We start from the raw sequence: 21,797 nt of genomic DNA, 5'->3' as shown, positions 1-21,797 counted from the left end.
ATTGATTGGGAATAGGGCTGCAGCTCACCTGCTAATTGAAAGCCGATTGGGGCCCTGGGGCAGAGCTGTAAAACAGGCCCCACGTGGCATTAAAAACTGAAGGCTGACGGGCCACTGTAAATCCAGAGCTGCTAATAGTCATGGCGTATATCCATCTGTGTTAGAGCTGTATGAGTGAGTGTGTGTGTGTGTGTGTGTGTGCCTGTCTTTGTGCTCTTCTAAACTAAGTAGACACATATACATAATGTTAATGGATCTGTGGTATGTGTGTGAACATCTTAACTAGTGCCTATTTGTAAGTGCATGTGCAAGTATATACTACTGTACACGTGTTTGTGTTAGCACATACATTAAAATGTGTGTGCATGTTTGAGTGGTAACATTGGCATATTATGCACAGGCGGTTCATGGTAACAGCCTGGTTTCCCATAGCACCAGGAGGACAGTCTTGCCTGTAATGGACACATCCTTCCTCTTTTTTCAATTCTCCTGACAACAGAAGCAAACAGAAGCATCTCTCCCTCCCTTCCTCTTCCTCGGTCTCTCTTCCTCTCCCATCGTCTAGGTTTCTCTTCTGTCTTTGTCTCTGCACAAGTCACACCTGTGATCCTTCACTGAGACATCGGCTCTTGAGCTGAGCGTCATTTTTTCTAAGCATTTCTGTCTTTCTCATTTTTTTCCATAACTGCCTGTCTTTGTGTGTGTGTTTATACCTGTTCGCGCGCGCGCGTGTGTGTGTGGCAAGTTCACAGTTGGTGTTCCAGTACATCCCAAATTTGTGTGATGGAGCTGAGACCATTTCCCTGTTTAGGTCAGTCAACTGCTCTGACACCAAACAGTATAGCTTCACAGATCTTACTTTATATAGCAGGAATCAGGAAACCTGCTTCCCCAAACTATTGTTGCTGAATAGAAAGTGGTTTTCCATCATTTTTGATGTTTCTGCACACCTTTAGGCCAACAGCATATCTATCTGTCTATCTACAAGATCTTTGCCCTTCATGCATATTTTTTCTTCTATTAAATCTCACTTTACTTTTTGGTCAGCCCCTTCTCTGTCTCGCTGCCTATCTCTATCTGAGCTGTGTGATTGAGTAGGGAGAGCGCTGGCCGTCCTGCAGCATGGCGTGTGGAAACAGAGGTTAATTGGATTGTAATTAGAGCAGAGGTGATTAATTGATAACATCTGTAAATTTGGATGTTTCCATTGTAAATGTGACAAATGAAAACGTGGTAGGCCAGAGGAGAAAAGGCAGAGAGAGTAAGAGAATGAGACAGACAAAAAGAGAGAGAGATAGACACAAAAGCATAAGAAAAAGATGAAGAGTTACATGAGGAAAAAGCAGAATAGAGTTAGGAATAAGAAAGAGAGGTTTATTTTTAGTTATTGCTACAGCTGTTTCCCACTGTGTTATAGGCAGATAAATATGATTGAATGCTTGTTTAATCAAGCAGCATCTAGGTGGCAGCTGACATACTGTGCTTACTTTTAGTGGCTTACATCCTAGAATTGACTCAAATTGTTTTGTTCCACAAGTGTGCACAATAAAACTGCACACTAACCTGTATTTTTGTTGTACGTTTTGTGGCCTGTGACAATTTCAATTAGTTTCTATATGCAGAATCATCCTGTTGTCTATGACAGTGAAAAGTATTAGAAAGCGCAGCTCTTCCACACAATGTAAATAATAATTTTGCCATTGAAATTTCTACACAGATTATGAAATGTACGTTTAGTTATCATGCATAATTGTCTCTTTTCCACTGCTGTGGTGCGAGTCCGTGCCTAATCTAGCACCAGGTCCATTAATTTTCCCTGAAAACAGATCACAGCCTGTGCCAAAAAGCTGGCATTAGCACAAATTTCCAGTTTGGAACAGGTGACATTACTGTTTGTTTGAAAGCCCACTGCAAGAAATCCATGGATGATCTGAAGATGCAGCACACAGATTCTGTCAGTCATGGTTTTCAACTCATGAAAATGCACTCTTATAATTCAGTTCAATTCAATTTATTTCAATTAAGTTACATTTTGACTAATATAGCACTAAATCACAACAACATTTGCTGCAAGGCAGTATATATTGTAAGGTAAAGACCCTACAATAATACAAAAAAAACCTCCAACAACCCCTTTTGATCAAGCATTTGGCAACAGGGGGAAAGAAAAACTCCTTTTTAACAGGAAGAAAAACTCTGGCAGAACTTAGCTCAGGGCCAGTCAGCCATCTGCCACAACTGGTTGGGGGTGATGGGACAGAGACAAGACAAAGCTCGATGTGTAAGAGTGTCAGAGATAAATAATAACTAATGATTAATTGCAGAGTGGTGTTTGAGGACAAAGAGACAACAGCAGCAATCACTACAGGATAAACTCAGGTGTAATTTAGAATGTTAATTATGCCCCTGTGACCAAGGATCTGCTATTATGGATGTTGACTCAGGGAAATGGCTGTGACATAAAAATAGGGTCTTTATTTTATGTTAAAGCAAGGCACGATTGAGAGCATGTCAGTTGAAAAGAGGTAAATGTCAGACAAGTAATTCTTCTCTTTATATCATGCTCATTATGATGTGTGATATGTGACTTTCTGAATCGCATTTCATTAATGATCTGAACAGTTGGGTGCAAATTTAACCATTAATACAATTTCAGAATTAAATAATTCATTAGTAGAAGATGTTTCAGCTAAATATTGTTAAAATACAGTGAAGCTTTAGTCCATTAGTCTCAAATTTAGAAATAATGTCTGCACTAAACATTTTTCTTGGTTTGTGTATCCATAATATAAACTATTGTGGCATTCTTTTCAAGTATTCCACTAAAAAAAAAGGCACATTGATCATGTTAGCCATCTGGATTGAGCTGTTACCCCAGAAATACATTAGCTGGTTCTGTGTTAGTGATGGGAATTGATAAGACTTTGCCAATTCAGGTTCCATTATCAATATCTCACTTGCTCCGCTTTGAGAGTCACCACCATCTCTAAGCAGCACATCAAAGACATTACATACATGCAAATTAATTACATGTTGTGAGGTCAAATGTTTGTGCATGTTTCACCTCTTTGTTGTAAGCAGTGTTTGGGTCATTACTCAAAAAAAGTAATGTACTGGACATATTACACGGACCACTTTTCTTAAAAGTAATGCAGCACTTCACAGACACAGGTAGTTTGTGTCGTTTCTTTTGCTCTCTCTGTAGTTGGAATATTGACGACTCACTTACAGTTTTGCTGTTGTAGTAGAAAAAAAGAACACCTTTTATAATGGCATGTGACCATAATGGCAAGGCCGTGATGATCCCCTTGGCAAAGTAAATCCATTGGGTATCTTTGTTAGCTTTCAGACGTCAATTCTGTCAATTCTGACAGCTAAAAGAACAAACGGGACAGGAAAAATAAAAAATAAAATAAAAGGTCATGGAGCTTGGAAAGAAAAGTAACTGGACTTAGGGCTGTGCGATATGACCAAAATCTCATATCCCGATATAAGAATTCTATCGTCTGATAACGATATAAATCACAAAAATGTAACATTTTCTGTAAATTCTGTGAATCTCGGGCAGCTCGTCTTGCGGGAAGTGTTTCCAGCTGCGCGTCATGTTTTAACAGATGCGTGAAACTATACATTTTTAGACATAAGTTGTAAAGGCCGCCGTTTTCTTTGTGAGTATTTATTACACAGCGTGCTGCAGGGAAAAGCCTGTTCTAACGTTTGAGTCTAAGGTTTATTTTTTAGCACCTGGCGGCTCTTTTTTAATTCTCATCCATAAATAATCTGCTCTTTCACGTGATTCAGTTTATTTTGAAAAGTCTCAACAGGATCTTGAGCTTTATTGTGAAAGGTTTATGTGGAACATAAACAAGCGGACACGCGATGCTGTTACCGTCATTGTTGCTAACGACAACGCATAAAAACAGGCGCTTGTCCGTCTGTAGTGTGGTTATATAAAATATAAGAGAAAGAGAGAACTTGAAGAAATTAATATAGCCACTACAGTGACCATCAGAACGATGAAAAAATATTGCCGTAAACAGCTTATTTTGCGACACCACAAAACAAACGATAGCGTAAAATGAAACGATAGACGTTTTTATATCGTCATCCGATATATATCGTTATATCGAACAGCCCTAACTGGACTTGAAGAAATCCAATTAAAGATTTGGACTTGTCAATCCAAATCATCAGCAACTTCTAAACTTAAATGGGTGGTTTTTCTAATAATTTTAGAAAAAGAGGCTGGTGAAAGTAGAAAGGATAATTAGATAACAAAAACAATTGGCATTGCATAATGACTTATTAATAAATGTTATTTGCTGACAGGAATTTTAACAGTATTGGCATTGTCAGTGGGAGACTGCACAGTCCATACAATGTCACCATACAAATACAGTATTTTTACAAACACTGATACACATACATATGTAGTTACAGCAATCTTATGAATATTTGTCAATATGATTCGTTTTTCCTGTACTTATTGACACTGTTTGTGAGACTGTCATTGTGTTTTGTTCCCTCAGTCATGTATGAACATTCTTGCTCATATAATGTTATAACTCATACTATTCCTCACATGAAGATGTAATCTGAAATGTAGCTTGAGGAGAGGATATGAAAGATGCCCCATGTAAGGTGAATGTGTATTGAGTTCGTGAGAAGTAATGGCTAAGCTCATGCTGAGAAGGTTTTGCGGCCTCAACCCTCCAACAAACCTTTTTTATGGGAAATATATATAGTAAGATAAAGTACTGTTTACTCTCCCAGGAGGAAATTCAGTTTACATGCACAGCAATGGACACCATGTGATACATACACAAGTAACAACATCCACAGTAGAGCCAAAACCTGCGCAAGTCATCAAATTAAAGCATCATCCAGGCACAGAGAAATTAACAAGGCTGTTTTTTCCATCATCTGAGCACAGAAAAATTAATAGGCCTGTACTTTTTACAATCGCAGGTTCTCCAGTGTAATTTCTTGGGCAGGTGTCACAACTATGAAAACCTTTTCAGAGAATATGTGGACAGCTCACAATTGCTCATGTGGTTCGTTGCTCAACGGAACAAATTGTTCATTAACTGTGGGCTTAATGCTCTAACAAATGTCCCAGGAACATTGCTGCGGTGGACCACACTACGATGGAATTAAGCTAATCAAATAAGCCTCCAGTCATGTCCTATCAGACAGCTCCAGACTGTAGCAAATGAGCCCACGTCGCAAAATTTACATTTCGTCTTCCCCAGGGGACAGGTTGGGTCCCACCTCACCACTACTTTTCTCCCCAATCAGCATCTGGCTCCTGGAGGACGAAGATGGAAATGGGGAAAAAGAGAGATGTGATCGTTCCTGGCTGTACAGTGAAGCCGCTGAACCTCTCCTGCCACTTCCTGGGCACGCTTCTGATGAATAAGGGAGAGAAAATAGAGAAGATGACAGCAGGGGAAATATTTGCTGTTGCAGTTGGAGTGCCACTCAGATCCCAAGAATGAGGGCCAGGCGTATTTGCGCAGCTGTCCATTTCCCAAGCGCCGAGTGCATGAGTGTGGGCCCGCTGGAGACTATTTGTTTGTCAAAGTCACTATGGCTGCGATCTGTAAGTTATTTGTGCCTTTGGTTTTGAGTTACTCTATAAGTGTGTTTGCATACATGCATCTATGGGCCTACTGTGTGTGTGTGTGTGCGTGTGTGTGTTTGATTTACTGTGTATCCAGCGAGAATTGAATCCATCTGTCTTTCTTGGATAAAGATGCCAGAAACAAGGAAGAAGGAGAGACTGTGCTCCAATAGAGAGTTGGGAAGCAAGGAGAGCCAAACAGATGCCCTCATAATTCCTAACTTGTCTCCTTGCTGCCTTCGTCCTTCCAGATGCTCACTAACTTGTCATCTCCCATTCTTTTGTGGAGTATAGGCCTATAGAGAAAATATATGCACCCCATGCAAATGTGTTATTTTCTTAACATATTTTGAACTGCTATTCCCTGCAGCAATAAGTAATTTAAATGAAAGCAATGCACAGATGCAACTGTAAACACAAAACATAACCAGTGCTAACACTAGAGGCAAACATGCAGCGCTAATGGTGTAATAATAAATAAATGTTGTTGTTTTTTATTGTGGTGAACCTCCTGTACTGTAATAAAAGCCAACTCCATCTACATGTTTTATGTGTTCCCTGCTAAGATCTTTCTTTTTAAATGGATTTTCGTCATGTAAATATTGATTCCTGCAGTCTCCCAATTGTATGGCAGGGTTTCGGGAATAGTGCTACTTGAATTTTCATCCGGGTAAGGTGATAGTTTCAGGTATCTGAAACAGTGCTAAAAGCAAAGAGCATTTGTTTATCATTCATCTACCGATAGGATAAAAATTTGTTTTGTCATAATGTGGTCCATCACCTACTAGATGAAGAGTGGGATGCCATGGACATCCTAAAATCTTCGAATTGTGTTTCACAAATTGTGACTTTAACAATTAATTACAATGTTACTGCAAGTTAAGAAAATGAATAATTGGATACATGAGTATCTCCTATTTGCGAACTAGCTGGTATTGACCATGTTCAATAACAAAAGGAGCCAAAGAATAAATTATAGTGCTTTATGGCCTTTGCTTGGCTTCAAGCAAGCTAATCTTGCTACAAAGCTTGATGGGGGAAAAATGCATATCAAATTAGCAATGACAAATGACCCATTATCAAGTTTAAATATGTTAACAGTGCAGCGATATGTCTGAGCTCCCTAAGACAGTGCTTGGTATTCAGTGAACGTATATATTGCTTTATACAAACCTTGTGCGTCTTGACCTAAATTGCTCCATGGTCAGTGACCTGTACTGCCCCAAGAGCTTCACCTTTCCTCTCTCTAAGACTTGCATTTTTCAGTGTATGAGAGGAAAAATCTCATTCTCAGCAAAATATTGTTTTCAGTTCAATACATTCTGAGTTTGTGTTTATGCAAACCTTATCCTAATATCAATAATGTTAGCTCTACTCTCGGTGGTAAACATAAGAGTGTTTCTGAAATTTTGCTGACTCACGAAGATGCAATCAGTGCAACTACACTGTGTTTTACCCGAGTCAGAAGTAGGTGGTTTTGAGGTAGAGTACCTGTCAGGGCTCAGATTAAAGGACCAAAAAGCCCAGCACAATAAATAAGCAGATAAAGGTGATACAAGTTTACTTGGATCGAATAGGTTGCTTGAAAGGGTGCAAAACCAAGGTAGACAGAGGGCGCTTCCAGGATTACAGACAGGCACAAGAGTCAGGCAGAGTACAAGTATGTAAAAATAATGCTGAAAAGCAGTGCCACAGTCCTCTAGCAGTACTGAAGGGTTGAGTTGGGAAGCAGATGCAGGTGAATGGAGAAAAGTCTCACATGATTAACTAGTCAGAAAACTGTCAGGTAGGAGTCGCAGGGTCTGACGTGAGAAGAGAGTGGATGGAACAAAGACAACCGCAGGCAAAAACTGATGTAAATACCTGTATACATTGGAACTGAATTCTATAAACAGATGCAAATCATGTAATACAGATTCACTCAACACAAAGATACAGTGAATCATCTGGATAGGCTATTTCATAAATAGCAGCAGAGAGATGACGTGGTCTCGATTTCAAACAAAGCACTGCAACCATTTCAGATGCTGATGTAAAACATTCCTATTGCAGCAGCACTAATGATAGTATTTAAACTTCTTGGGTGCTGTTTTGAAGTTTAACTGAAAAAAATACATTTTCCCTACATATTTTTTAGCATAAACCATTATGATTTGCCTGGGAATCATCACATATTTGCAGCTTGCATTTGTTATCTTCTCTCAGAACAACAACTACCCCTTTAAGTTTGACCCGAGGCAGTAACTTACCATGAGGAAGCTTTAGTTCCCTGTCATTAATATACACTATGACACATGGAGTTGAATTTCCAAGAAGGCAGAGTGCAGAGTACTTGTGATATCACCGAGACCCCAAAATTGCTTCCAAATGTTTGCATTATCTGATAGACATGAAAAGAGACTTGAAATATTTCCCTGGGTTTGCTCAGACTGAAGAAGGGCTAATATCACTCCTCCAACTCCCTTCATTTCTGCTGCACACCTCCCTTGCCCATTCCCTAATTTGCTGAATCGCTTTGGGCCGATTTCTTTGCATACTCTCACAGAGATTGTGTCACATGTGAGCCTTTCCTCTAGTCCCGTTGATAATATTCCCACAAATTTATTCAGCAAAGTTATGACTGGTGTGGGCCCAATTTGCTTTTTATTCAAAACATATTTCTTTCATCTAGATGTGTTCCAGATATTTTGGGAGGGCTTGGGCTCAGAGGATGCAAAAATGGTCAAGTCTTGATAATTCTATTAGTGAAAAAGAATTTTAAAAATCAAATGGAACTAAATTATTGTTGCATTATGAAACGTTTCAGTCTCTCATTTTTGTTTATACTCGAGCTGTTCTTTTGTTTTGTTTGACCATTTGTTGATGGTTGCCAGTTCATGGAAGGTCATCAAATTGGTCTTGACCTTAGAGGTGGGTACAATTTACCCGTGCACGGCCCAGCTGTCAAAAAAAGGCTTACTTCAGTTACTTAGCTTCTGTGACAGTAGGGATGGGTCATTAAAACAATCTGCAGTCAACATAATCACAGTCATAACAATACCTTCACATCTATTGGACAATCCTAGAATCCTGGATGATTTACTTCTTTCTCCAAGTGAAAGCCACTGCCAGGGAACTATTTATTTATAGTTTGCGGCTGACTTTGTTAAATGCCAGATTTTTGGTCTATTTTGGTCCATCAAACTAGAAATCATCATCACTAACAGTGGTTTCACAATATTGTATCTTGCTGCATCAACACACAGCGAGACCCAGCAGTGAAGCTGTACTGTTTCTACATATGGCATCCACAGTAGACTGTGATCTGGTCTGAAGGGCACTGTTGGCCTATTGACAGACTAGTCCTAAAAATAGTTGAAATTTTTCATTTGGTAGAATAAGCAGATGAGGAAATATATATAGGGGATACATTCTTGCGCATGTTACAAAATGTAATTTATCATGCAGCTTGTGATATTGCTAAATTGGCATTGTTTTCTTCACCAACACTATAAGGCTATTACTCAAAATAATAAGTTCTGCTAACAGAAATTATTATATATGAAAAATATTGGCTCCACCTTAGTTATTTCCCTGTTATAAAATAGGAGCATATATACACCCTTTTTGTCCTCAGAGGACACTTAGCTCTCTAAGTTTAAGTAATTTAGCCGTTCCTGAGTCAAGGTTATAATCAATAGATGTCCTGATTTAATTTAGAGTACAATTTCATGGATAATAATTGACATAATTTTAGGAACGCTCAATTTGTAAATATATTAATATGTCCTAGTTATGGCACTTACAAGCACAGAGTAACTATATGATTGTAAATGGCACCTTATACGTTCTCCTTTTAGTATATCAGTTGAGAAAAACAAGTTTTTAGCATGAAACAGAAACACTGGTGCAGACTTTAGTGAACACTGAAAATATGATACGCCATTTCCGCCCATATATCAAAGCCTTGTCACAAAGACATTTAGTTAAAGCAAGTTAAATGTAACATGAAACATGAAGTTGAAAATGAGAGGCTGGCTTGTATGTGTGTGTTTATGGCCCATTAATTACTCATGTTTTGCAGACCTAAATATGAGGGTGTGTCCTCCATATGGGAACCTAAAGCCAGTCCCCATAATAATGTCACGTATAAGTGATGGTTAAGGTTAGAGTTAGACTCTAGGAAATAAATGTGTGCCTATATAATGTCATTGTAATGTCCTCTAAAGTCATTGATGCATGACTTTTTCAGCTTGTGTGTGTTTAAGTGGGTGGCAAAAGGTCAAGCTTCCTCTTGAATGATACGTGCAAGTGTTTGTTTATCCTTCAAACCTCTAGACTGACTTTTCATGTCAGCTGGAAAGCTTTTCCAAGAAAGCGAAAAAAAAAACATGTCAAAGCAGACAGTTACAGTGGACTGTAGCTTCACTAATTGCATACATGGACACACTTTGTGCTTGTATTGTTAACTGTGTTTGATGGTTTCTCAGTTCATTACTCCTGTGCACAGCATACATTCTAATGATATGCGCATAGCCATTATGCAGCAGTTGTAAATATTTATACCTGAAAAAGACAGATATACCTCATTAAGCTATGCTGAACTTAGAGGGCAAAGGACGAATGAGTTTTCATATCAATAATGTAATGATTGTGGGTTTCTGCATTGATATTCTGCTGTGTTAACACTGCTGACAAAAGGAAAGCTTACAGATGAATGGGATTATGTCTTTTTGTGTACTGGAATAAGCATTATTGGATAGTAATTCAATTCTGACACGGATTACAAATTTCTCATTCCTGCTCTATTAGTTGTTATAATTTCCTCCAAGCAGAGTCTCTTGTCCCTACTAAAAGTGAAAACTAGATGCTCGTAAAGACCCACACCAAAATAAAATACACCCAAATTCTTACATTCTCTGTTTAATACTGTACTTACACAGTCACCGTAAAACCTGTCAAATGTACACCACAGTGTCTTACCACATACGCAATGTGTGAGTGTGCATGCATGTGGTTGGGTTTGGTCCCCTCATCAATCACATCTGATACTTGCTCTCATTTGTACATTTGATATTTGTTTGCTTATTGCCTTTGCTGTTATTGTTGCTGTGGTTTGATACATTTGCTGACAGCTCTTATTTTCATTATAAGTCATCAATTAATAAAGAGAAATCTAATTATTGTGACAAGGTGTCTAACGCAGGCCATGGAGATGAAAAATGAATTGTGACAGGGTGTGCTTCAAGCTGTCACATGCAGTGGTGAATTCTCACCGGCCTTTCCTTAAAGCCCCACCCAGTGCATGGCTTTGTAGTTTGTATTCCAAAACATATGTTCATATAGCAGCTGCTCTGTGTCACCAAGTTCATCTTCAGTGGCGAAAAAGAAAAGTGTGTTATTTTATGTGTAAACATGGTAACAATTTAAGCTTTTCTATATTATTTAATATAAATATTTAGTATTAGTATTGTATTACATCGGTATAAGAAAAGTTAAAGTGGCAAAATGGAGGATAGAAAACAAACTTTTCTTCTTTTCTTTGCACTCTTATTTCAAAAAGCATTTCTTTGAAGTCTTATTTTCATTGTTCATATAGTGCCAGTGGATATAATGTCAAGAGCTAGGCCTTACATCAGATTTTTCTTTTGGTGTAAGTACATTTTTTATTTCCAATGCATGTAAAAAAAAAAAAGTTCTTTACACTAATTACACTAAATAGGGTCCTAAAATACTGATGCTACATTTGTTGACAATGTTTATATAAAATCACCTAACAACAACCAATCCTCCAATCATGGGTGGAGTTTGAGCACAAGCTAGTGTACCGCTATACTCTTAATTGAAGACTGGATAAATGTATGGAATGTAGCATCAGGGTGGGCATCTGGCATGAAATCTTTGCAAAACAAATGTGAATGAGATACTGGGTTAGTCAGGGTTGACAATGATCACCAATGGTGCTGTTGGTGGAAAATGGTGCGAGAGGAGGAAAGGGAGGAGAGCGGTGGTGAGACAAGGCACTTTAAATGTAAAGACTATGATTGGTAAAAGGAGAGAAAGGAGCTAACAAGTGATAACAATCACCACCTCTTACTTTGAGGAGGTGGTGATTGTTAAACATAAGAGAGACATTTGCTTTGAGTGTTGATGGAGAAGTATTATGAAGGTCAAAAGGAGTTGCACTGTGTTTTTGTGGATCTAGCACAAGCATATGGGGTGCCAAGAGAGGAGCTTTGGTACTGTATGAGGAAGTCAGGAGTGGCAGAGAAATATCTGAGGCTGGTGGAGGAGATGTATGAGGATAGTGAGACAGTGGCAAGGTGCGACATGACAGATGGGTACAAGGTGGGGATGGATTACATCAGGGATTGGCTCTGAGCCCTTTCTTGCTTGCAGTAATGATGGACGGGTAGACAGATGAGGTCAGGCAGAAGTCTCTATGGCCTTCAATGTTTGCTGATGACATCGTGATCTGTAGTGAGGGTAGATATTAAGCGGAAGAGAGCCTGACAAGGTGGAGGTATGCTCTGGAGAGAAGAAAAATGAAAATCAGTAGAACCAAGACAAAATACATGTGCAAAATACATACAAGGAGTAGTGATATTGAAGGTAGATGAATTTAAATACCCAGAGGAGTGGGTGGAGATGACTGTCAGGGGTGATTTGTGACAGAATGATAGCAGGAGTAAAAGGGGAGGTTTACAAGATGGCAGTGAGACCTATGTTGATGTATGGTTTGGAGACAGTGGCACTGACAAAAAGGCAGAAATTGGAACTGGAGGTGGCAGAATTAAAGATGTTAAGATTTTCACCAGGAAGGAAAGGATTATAAATTAGCACATCATAGGGACAGCTCAGATTAAGCAGTTTGGAGACAAAGTTAGAGAGGCGAGGCTGAGATGATTTGGACATGTGCAGAGAAGGGATGGTGGATAAACTGGACAAAGGATGTTGAAGATCTAGCTGTCAAGTAGGAGGAAAAGAGGAAGAACTCAGAGAAGGTTTATGGATGTAGTCATGGAGAATATTCAGAATTCTGGTGTGACAGAAGAGGATGCTAGGAATAGGGTGAAAAGGAGACAGATAATTTGCTGTGGTGACCTCTAAAGAAGTGAAAGAAGAAGATATTTTCTAACACTAGCCCTGGAATATACTCATTAGCTCTGTTTTGCCTTTGTCTGGGAGTCTGTTGTTTCTTAACAATGTTACTGTGCTGTAAGCTCTTTCCTGTTTATCTCCACTTTGGTGCAGGGATCATTGTGGTGTCTGTGGCTGTATCCCATAAGTGTCTTGGCTCCTCTTCACAGCACAGCTTGTGCACACATTTCGTTGCTCATAACACAAGTTTTAGACCCATCCACAAGTCTGTCTATACAGCGCACTAAACAACAAGATGCAACTCCTGATTAAGGGAATTTATGTAAGGTATTTCTTTTTCAAATATCCTGCAAGATATTCTGAAAACCATCTTGACTGAAAGATGTGACAGAGGCTCCATTATGAATTTATTACTTTGTCTGCGCCCAGTCCTGCTTTTGACCTCTTTGAATGTTTTTAGAGACAAATCGAATGAGTACTGAAAGATTATATTTATTATTGTTGTGGAAGAAGAAAAATAAAACAATTTTTTCTGAAATTGATAAATGAAACTGTATGTGTGTGTGTGAGAGAGTCTGTGTGTGTGCGTCTGTGCATGTGTGTGAGAGAATGTGTGTGTGGTGAAATAATATTGTGTAAAACATTATCATTATCCTATGAGAGAGCACAGCTCTGTGTTTAGACAGAGCGGTGAAGTGTGTCTAATATGATTACATGACATTCCTCACATTTCGTACTGGGCCCAGAGGCCTTTGTTTGCCCTGATGTTGACCTCCCTTTCCTCACATGCCCTGGCTGTGACTCTTCCATGGCTCAGTTGCCTTGTCCCATGTACTAATTCTCCAACTAAATTCACATTTTCCCCTCCCACTCATGCATCATGTTGCACCTATCTCTTTTTATCCCTATTGCTTAGCTCTGTCCTCTCTTGTTTCATCTTGCCTTATCCTGCCAATCTCATGTCCTTGTTATCCCCCCTCTCTCTCCTGCAAACTCCCTTTCTATTCTGCTTCCTCCTCCACCCTCCCTTTCCTGTCAATCCTCCCTCTCTTCTTCTTCTCTGGAGGTCAACTATGATGCAGGGCCAGAGAGCTTGGCCGTGTTTAATTACATTAATAAAACACCCTATGAGGTACAATGACCTCGCACCCAACAGCACCCCCTCCCTTGCAATCCTCAGCTCTACCCGTTTCTTTCCCCCTGTTGTTCAGCAGGCTTGGGTCTGTTGAGACTCCCTGCAGGCCCAGTCCAGTTGGTGCCAGGTTGCATTTCATGGCTGATTGAGAGGCATGTGTTTCTCCCTCTATAGCATTGGTTCCACCCCCAATCTCCAGCGGTCCCCGACATGCTCACTTCACTGGAGGTCATGTCAGAGACTTCTCCCTCCCTCCCTGACCTGCTGTAGGTAGAGCATGCAGAGGAATGCGTGCTGGCAAAACGAGACCTCTCCTCAAACAGCTGTAATGAGGGACATGCCCTCTGGACAAGCTCCTTAGAGGTGTAAACCATCCAGGTCACTCTCATGCAAATTTCCTATGGAGCCTCCTCTTACTCACATTTTATAAGTAGGAAGTCCACATGTTTCCCTCTGCATATAAGAAGTTCCCCTGAAATTACCATTTGAAAAGGAAATTATTGGCATATGCCAGGTTTTAGTTCACATTGCATTGGTAGAGGTTATCTGATCCTTGGATCATAATGCCTCCCATGTGAGAAGACAGTCATCATAGGCCAATGAATTATGGCCAAAGCAGGGTGGCATGGTGGTTACATGCAGCAGTAACTTACTCTTATTGCCTGCAACCAATGATGACAGTTCCCATAGCCAACAGGTCGAGCGATGCAATATGCATAGGATTCATGCAAATGAAGAAATGCCTGAAACACATGTCAGAAATATCGCTGCCAGTGGGTAACAACCTTGTATCTTTAAAAAGCAGCCTTATTTTCATGCTAGCAATCATGCATCCTTATTGTAGTCTGAATAGATAGTGTGAGCCTTGGGGTCTTGGCACCTCCTATAAAGAACAATATAAACCGACAGCTCAGGTAGAAATCTGAAAATTACTAGTTGGTGGGTTGGTGGGTTTCTTGCAACAGCAGGCATCTAATCTCCTACAGCTACCTTCATGATTTTCATGAATAGTCAACAGCCTCACCATAAAAAAGTAGCATCATCTTTTCCAAAAACATTACAGCCTAATGTAGACACATAACTTACATTTCCTCCACAATAGGAATTCCTATCCTTGTGTGGAGCGTTGTGCTCTTTTGGCTATGCAATTTATGTGCCATATTTTTCCTCAGTGCATGTATGATGATACTGTAGTGCCATTGTGGCATGTTGTTGCCAATATATTATGGGCTAATGGCAAAACCACAGGGGCACTCTGGCACCCTAATGGCTTTGATGGTTGATGCTTTCAGTTAGATTGTGAGAGCAAAAAGTAGTTAAAAGCGTTATATGCTGTGGGCATTGCTAGTCTTTTCAGTGTCAGAGAGCTGTTTTTCTTTCTGCAGCCGTTTCTGTTCTCAAGAACAGCATTGATCCAAAAGAAGGGACACAAAATCTGTGAACAAACCATGTTGCTCATTTCTATCTGATAAAGAAAAACCCATCCAAATGATAATGACCTTTGTGTCAGCTTTTAAATCTCTTCCTAAAACATGTTTCAAAAACGGCTTTTTATTTGTTTTTACCTGCCTTATTCTTACTATAAATATGTATTTTCCTGATTTCTAATACCCTTTTTCAATCTGCAACTGGCATATTTATTGTTTCTCCTTGTGACTTTGAATTATTATTTGTTCACAGACACGCATTTACTGCTTTTAATAGCTATAGCAATAGTTTTTATTATTATTATTATAATTATTTCATATATTCTCTCTTGCATTGCTCTCCTCCCTTTGTTCTACTTCATACACTCTTCAATGTCTGCTTTGTTATTTGTTTGGAGGGTTTTCATTAGATTCCCCGACTAGCAATTAGTGTTCCTCTCCAAAGCGAAGGCAGAACAGTGGCACTCAGTGCCCCATCTCTTTATTGCATGGTTAAGTACCCTTCAGACTCACATGGTTATTAATAACATCATTGTTAAATCATACAAAAAAGCACTGTAGCTAACTAGGTTACCACACTGTTTACTTTGCCTGAAAACATCAGGTTAAACAAATTTACCTTTCCCCTCTTTCGCTCTCGCTGTCCTCGCTCTCCTTGCTTCTCTTTCCCCAGTTCGAATGTGGGCACAAAGAGAAGCAGAGAGAGGAAAGTTAATTAGATAGAAGTCCAAGGAGGGGGGGGACCTGGTAATGGAAAGGGGCTGTATGGAAACAGATGGCCCAGAATTTATTAACTTGCAGGAGCGCTTCAAGGAAGCCACTGCGACCAGACATTAGGCCAGTCACTGTCTGGGTGGGGGCTAGCAGGCGGCTGGATACAGGTAGAGGCTGTCAGAGCCCAAAAATAGAAAGCAGATTTATCTCTGGATTGTTGCAAATGATCCATCAGAGGAGAACAATGGATTCAATCTTATTCTCTGGCTGACGGAGTTACCCAATACCTTTGAAATCATTATGCAAAAACTTAACTAAATAGCAATAAAAAATAAAAAGGGTTACCTGAAACATTTTCTTTTTCTTAAGTTATCTAATACAACTCCATCCCATAGCTTTCATTATTATGATGCTGTAATAGTATTTTTCATAGCATTACAAATCACACTGATACTTCTATCTTCTACATATTGCACAAACCACGAATGATCCACAACCACCGTCCTTACCTGCACCCATTTTGGTTTGGATATTTACTGAACATTATTGCAGTTTCATAGGCTCAGAAATGCAAGCAAAAAAAAGGGAAAACTCCCGTATGAATGGATGACATAAATTAAGGAAAAAAATATATCTATTCAAAATGAATTGCAACTGCAAACTACTACAGATTACAGAGTACAAATCAACTTGTTTACAGATTAATGAATATCAGCTGTTAACTGTATCCATTCAAGAAACATAATTGTAAATAAATGTTATTTGTAATGTAGTTTTAGCCTAAGGTTAACATTAACTGATTCGTTTATGGAGCACTCCATGGAGCAATTTGTCTCTAATATTCCGCTGAAGCAAATTGCTTCAAGATGAGAAATAAAAAAAAAACAAAAAAAAAAAAGTAATTCAGAAACACGGTATAGCAAATAGAGTTATATAATAAACCACTATAATTCTGCAGGGCAGTCTTCATCTGGGTTGCAGCATATTAAAGAAAACATTTATGAAAATGTTTCATAAAGAGCAACATATATAAAAAAGTTTACTAGCTGAAACATCTCGCAGTTGGACCATTATTTGTACTCTTTGCCAGCGCACTTATGAGTTGTTCAATGTACAACCTTGAGTGCTTGGAGACACAAAAAAACATCCTTTAGATGGCAAAACAAACATATCCTGTCCTCCCAGCACAATAAACAGCATTATATTGGATGGAAACATACTACTGGGAATGAAACATTCTTAGAAAATAAGTAGAAAACAACAATATTATATTGAGCCCCTGAGGTCCTCAGACATCTTAAGAGAGGAGGGCTTCTGTTCTGCCACATACTCAAGCTGCTGTGTGAATCATATAGAGACTCACACATGTATGGACACACACTCAAATGAAAACTGTGCCTTCAATATATGTACCGCATTGAAAGGGATTCAGCACAAGCAAAGGAGCAAGGATAGTTACAGGTGCAGAAAATACTGAAAGAATATTGTGTTCCTTTATGTTATTACTATTAATCATTTTCTAATGTCTCTCTACCTTTTACAGAAAACACACAGCACAAAATTTTGTCTATTCTTTTTTAAACTGTAAACTAAAATATGCACATTCCTTATCAAACTGTCTCTTTGGCATATGTGCTTGCTTGTGTATACGCTGTGTTTCCCATTTCTGGGCTAAAATACCAGAAAGGAACCTCCGACGGTTTTAGGAGTTGTGAGGAGATGTAGGAGTTTTGATGTGTTGAGCCAAAGCTCTAAAGGCAGTGCTGCCGAAATCAAACAGCTTGCACAACACAGTGCTAAAAGCTAATGAAAAATAGATTTAGTAGGGAAAGTGTTACTTTATTTCAGTCTCTCCAAAGCAGTGTGATGGAAGGCAACATGTGCGACATAACAGCTTGTGAACTAGTTGTGTAGGCTCTCTGAAGCAACACTGTTTGTGAGTCAGCGGCAAGAGCTTCAAATGCCACACCGTTGATCCTGCCGGGCCTCAACCAAAATAAAAATAGACTGTGATGGCAACTCTGCAGTGACATAAAGACGCCCATTAAAAATGTGTGTTTCTTGTGCTGCCAAGGGCGCTCCAGCTCACCTCAAGCTGTTGAAAAAGCCTACAGCAGAAAAAAAAACAGCTAACCACTTTGATCAAACTCTGGATACTGCATATAACAGGAATTAGGGCTGTGTGATATGACCAAAATCTCATATCCCGATATAAGAATTCTATCATCCCGATAACGATATAAATCACAAGAATGTAACATTTTCTGTAAATTCTGTGAATCTCGGGCAGCTCGTCTTGCGGGAAGTGTTTCCAGCTGTGCGTCATGTAGCTGGAGTCCAGTGTTTTAACCGATGCATGAAACTATACATTTTTAGACATAAGTTGTAAAGGCCGAGTATTTATTACACGGCGTGCTGCGGGGAAAAGCCTGTTCTAACGTTTGAGTCTAAGGTTTATTTTTTAGCACCTGGCGGCTCTTTTTTAATTCTCATCCGTAAATAATCTGCTCTTTCACGTGATTCAGTTTATTTTGAAAAGTCTCAACAGGATCTTGAGCTTTATTGTGAAAGGTTTATGTGGAACATAAACAAGCGGACACGCGATGCTGTTACCGTCATTGTTGCTAACCACAACGCATAAAAACGGGCGCTAGTACGTCTGTTGTGTGGTTATATAAAATATAAGAGAAAGAGAGAACTTTAAGAAATTAATATAGCCACTACAGTGACCATCAAAACGATGAAAAAATATTGCCGTAAACAGTTTATTTTGCGACACCACGAAACAAACGATAGCGTAAAATGAAACGATAGATGTTTTTATATCGTCATCCGATATATATCGTTATATCGAACAGCCCTAACAGGAATACAATTATTTTTGCTAATATAAGCTAAAACAGCTAACAAGTTTCCACATCTGCCACATGTGATGGAAAAGGAGTGCAGACTATTGGTGCAAGGTGCAGAAATTAACTTGAGAATGGATGACTGCTGTGTAAACTCCCCTGTGCTCTTTCTGTCGAGTCACACAATGTGAAGGTCCTTGTCTGACTCCAAGGAATGTAGGGTTGACTTGAATTTGCATGTCTGCATGGGTAACTCTGTGGGAATTAAAGGGCATGATGCCATGCAGTGAGGGTTGGTTGCAAATGTATTAGAGGTACTGCGACTAGGGTAGAGCCAGAGAGGTGAATGGGGGTGGTAAGAGCAGAGGTGCAGATATACAAGATGAAACCAAAGAGATGCCGGTCAACCATAAAGAAAAAAGACTACAAACTAATTAAAAAATAACTTTGTTATATAAGATGACAACAAAAAATACACATATAGACGTGTTGTGTTATTGCATAGTCTGTCCACAGATGTGGGTTATGTATTATATTACTATTAAGTTACATATTACTATGTAACTTTGATGTAGTTTCAATTAAAATATGTGGTTGTTTTTTCACTTTTTTATGGAAAACATAAAAATTTAAATATTTTTATTTCTACCTTATTACATGCTGGTTTATGTGTATAACTGTATGTGCGGCTTTACTTTTATGATGACTTTGTACTGACTTTGTTATGTGCACAACCACTGACTAAGCACAATAGTCCAACTTACCAGCTGCACACTGGTCTCATCATCACTGATAGCGAAACTGCCTAACAGATGTGGGTGACCTCAGAGGAGCAAGTACCTCACCCAGCTGTAAGGGAGAGTATACCTCTGTCATTTCTGTCCCGTATTTAGCGTAATCTTATTTATTTCTTGGCAAACAAATATTTTGAGAATTTTGCATTCTGTTCTCTAAAACAGACTTTCTTTCTTTCTTTCTTTCTTTCTTTCTTTCTTTCTTTCTTTCTTTCTTTCGGTTATTCATAAAGTATGATGTGTTAATCTCTGTGACTTATAGATGTCTCTGCAACGAACCTCCAATGGAACTTCGTACTAAATTGCATATGCTTGCAGTCTACATTTATTAATAATAATACTATTGTTAGCGCGAATTGTATATTTTTGCCATTGAAGTGTGAGGACAGGCCCTTTAATGGCATTTTACTAAACTAATCATTCAGATGTGCTTTCTCACTATTATTATTATTTTTATTGTGTCATGATGATTATGAACAGATGACTACCAGTGGCCCTTCCCGAGCTAGGTATTAAAGAAAAAGTTGATTCAAAATCCAAGGACACTGCAGCACATCAACACTCTTATTTTATATATACAAAAACATCTGTCAACGCATGCTACTGCAAATTGAAACAGCAATTTCGCTCTGATGTTTTCAGACACTGATGACATTGTGCGGATGTTATTGTTGGTAATGACAAGCACAGAGGGGTGTTTATTTTAAAGGCACTTATGACTACAGCTTTGAAAAGTCTTCTCTTTGCAAGCTGGTGAAATAACAATAACTTTTATAGTCTGTAGTCATTATGTTGTCTTTGCCTTGTCAATAAAAGAGAGACATTTTTAATCTTCAGGTGTCTATTTAGTCAAGTAAAGGTCATTCTTAGCATGATTACCGGGACCACTCAATATATTTGGAATTATTCTAGTCTATGAATTATTAACGAGCACATGTCCACATTCATGAAACACTAGACAAGGAAAGGAACATTTCTGAGTACATGTTCATTTTTCACTTGCTGAGACTTAATAGAGAAGACCACTTTAATGTTTGTATATGTAGCTGGAGCTGGCAACCTCTTTTCTTAAGTTTGCACAAAGACTACTAAGGGAGAAAAAAATAGCCTGGCTTTTTCTGACGCTAAACTCTCTCGGCAAGCCTTATAAAACTTGCTAATTAACATGCACTTACTCGTTTGTTAATAGAAAACATGACAAATCGTAGTTGGGAAAAAATAGCCTGATGCATAACCCCCGTAAAACCACAACATGTTGTGTTTACACTTTCTGATTTCTGTGCCGATTAAGTATTAAGCGAATGAGATATACTGTTTTAATTAGTGAGCAGATTTTGTTACCTTTGGTGAGATCCAGGGTAGCTGTCTCGTGCTATTCCACAGGAGCGGTGTTGGTCTCACGACAGAGCTATCTACGACACTGTTCTCTTTTATAACGTTGGTTAGAATTTAAAATAAGTTCTTATTGATTTTCCAGGTTCTAACTATTATTGATTATTGTCTTGTTTAAAAGTCTTCTCTGCTGAGGGACCATGGGGGTAGCTTGAATACCAAAAACTGAAATCTTAGCCATATCCGGAGTCTTGCGTCAAACAGATTCCATCATTACGTAATATCATCTCCTCCACTCTAATTCTGCTAAAGTACAGTCTTTGTCTGGTAAGTGCAATGTAATGGTACTACAACTGTCTCCTGGATACTGAAACATGTATTCCTTTCTGTAGTCGCAAGCAATTATTTTTCTTTTTTCTTTTTTCTTTTTTTTTTGGTGCACTGTGTTTAATTTTTTTTTAAAGATAAAACAACTGAGTCAACTTACCAAGTAAGGCCATGAAACAGTCCCAGCTCTGCATGGCTTTGAAAATGGCTTTGATACATTTTACATGAAAAAGGCAGACTACAATGATATAATAAACATCTAACACATTATCACAATTTCCACTGAAGTTTTCTTTTAGAGATGAATGAAGAAAACATTTTTTTTGTTTAAATACCATTATAAACACACTAACTCTGAAAGTTGTATGAACTTCTGTTACAGATAATGTGCTCAAACAGCCTTAGGTACTGTTCTTTAAAATCCATATCAGGAATATCTAGCTTGACAGATAAGTGACATCAGTTTTGCAACAACAGCCTGAGGGAAGGGGAGTGAGAGGAGAGGGTGATTGTGCA

At 38.7% G+C, this 21,797-nt stretch overlaps 1 long non-coding RNA gene across 1 annotated transcript; it reads right to left on the bottom strand.

The window, feature by feature from the left end:
* Positions 1-1,995: 1,995 nt before the first annotated feature.
* Positions 1,996-21,432, bottom strand: LOC146393311 (uncharacterized). Its single transcript, XR_014800318.1, has 2 exons — positions 20,964-21,432; positions 1,996-5,408 (listed from the first exon to the last, which is right to left on the bottom strand). It is a non-coding gene; the product is annotated as an uncharacterized LOC146393311 (long non-coding RNA).
* Between the last annotated feature and the right edge of the window lie 365 nt (positions 21,433-21,797).

Source organism: Perissodus microlepis, chromosome 1, assembly GCF_051167445.1.
Source record: "Perissodus microlepis isolate ML-2025 ecotype Zambia chromosome 1, ASM5116744v1, whole genome shotgun sequence".
NCBI classification, from domain to species: domain Eukaryota; kingdom Metazoa; phylum Chordata; class Actinopteri; order Cichliformes; family Cichlidae; genus Perissodus; species Perissodus microlepis.
This window is presented reverse-complemented; position numbering and strand designations above follow the sequence as displayed.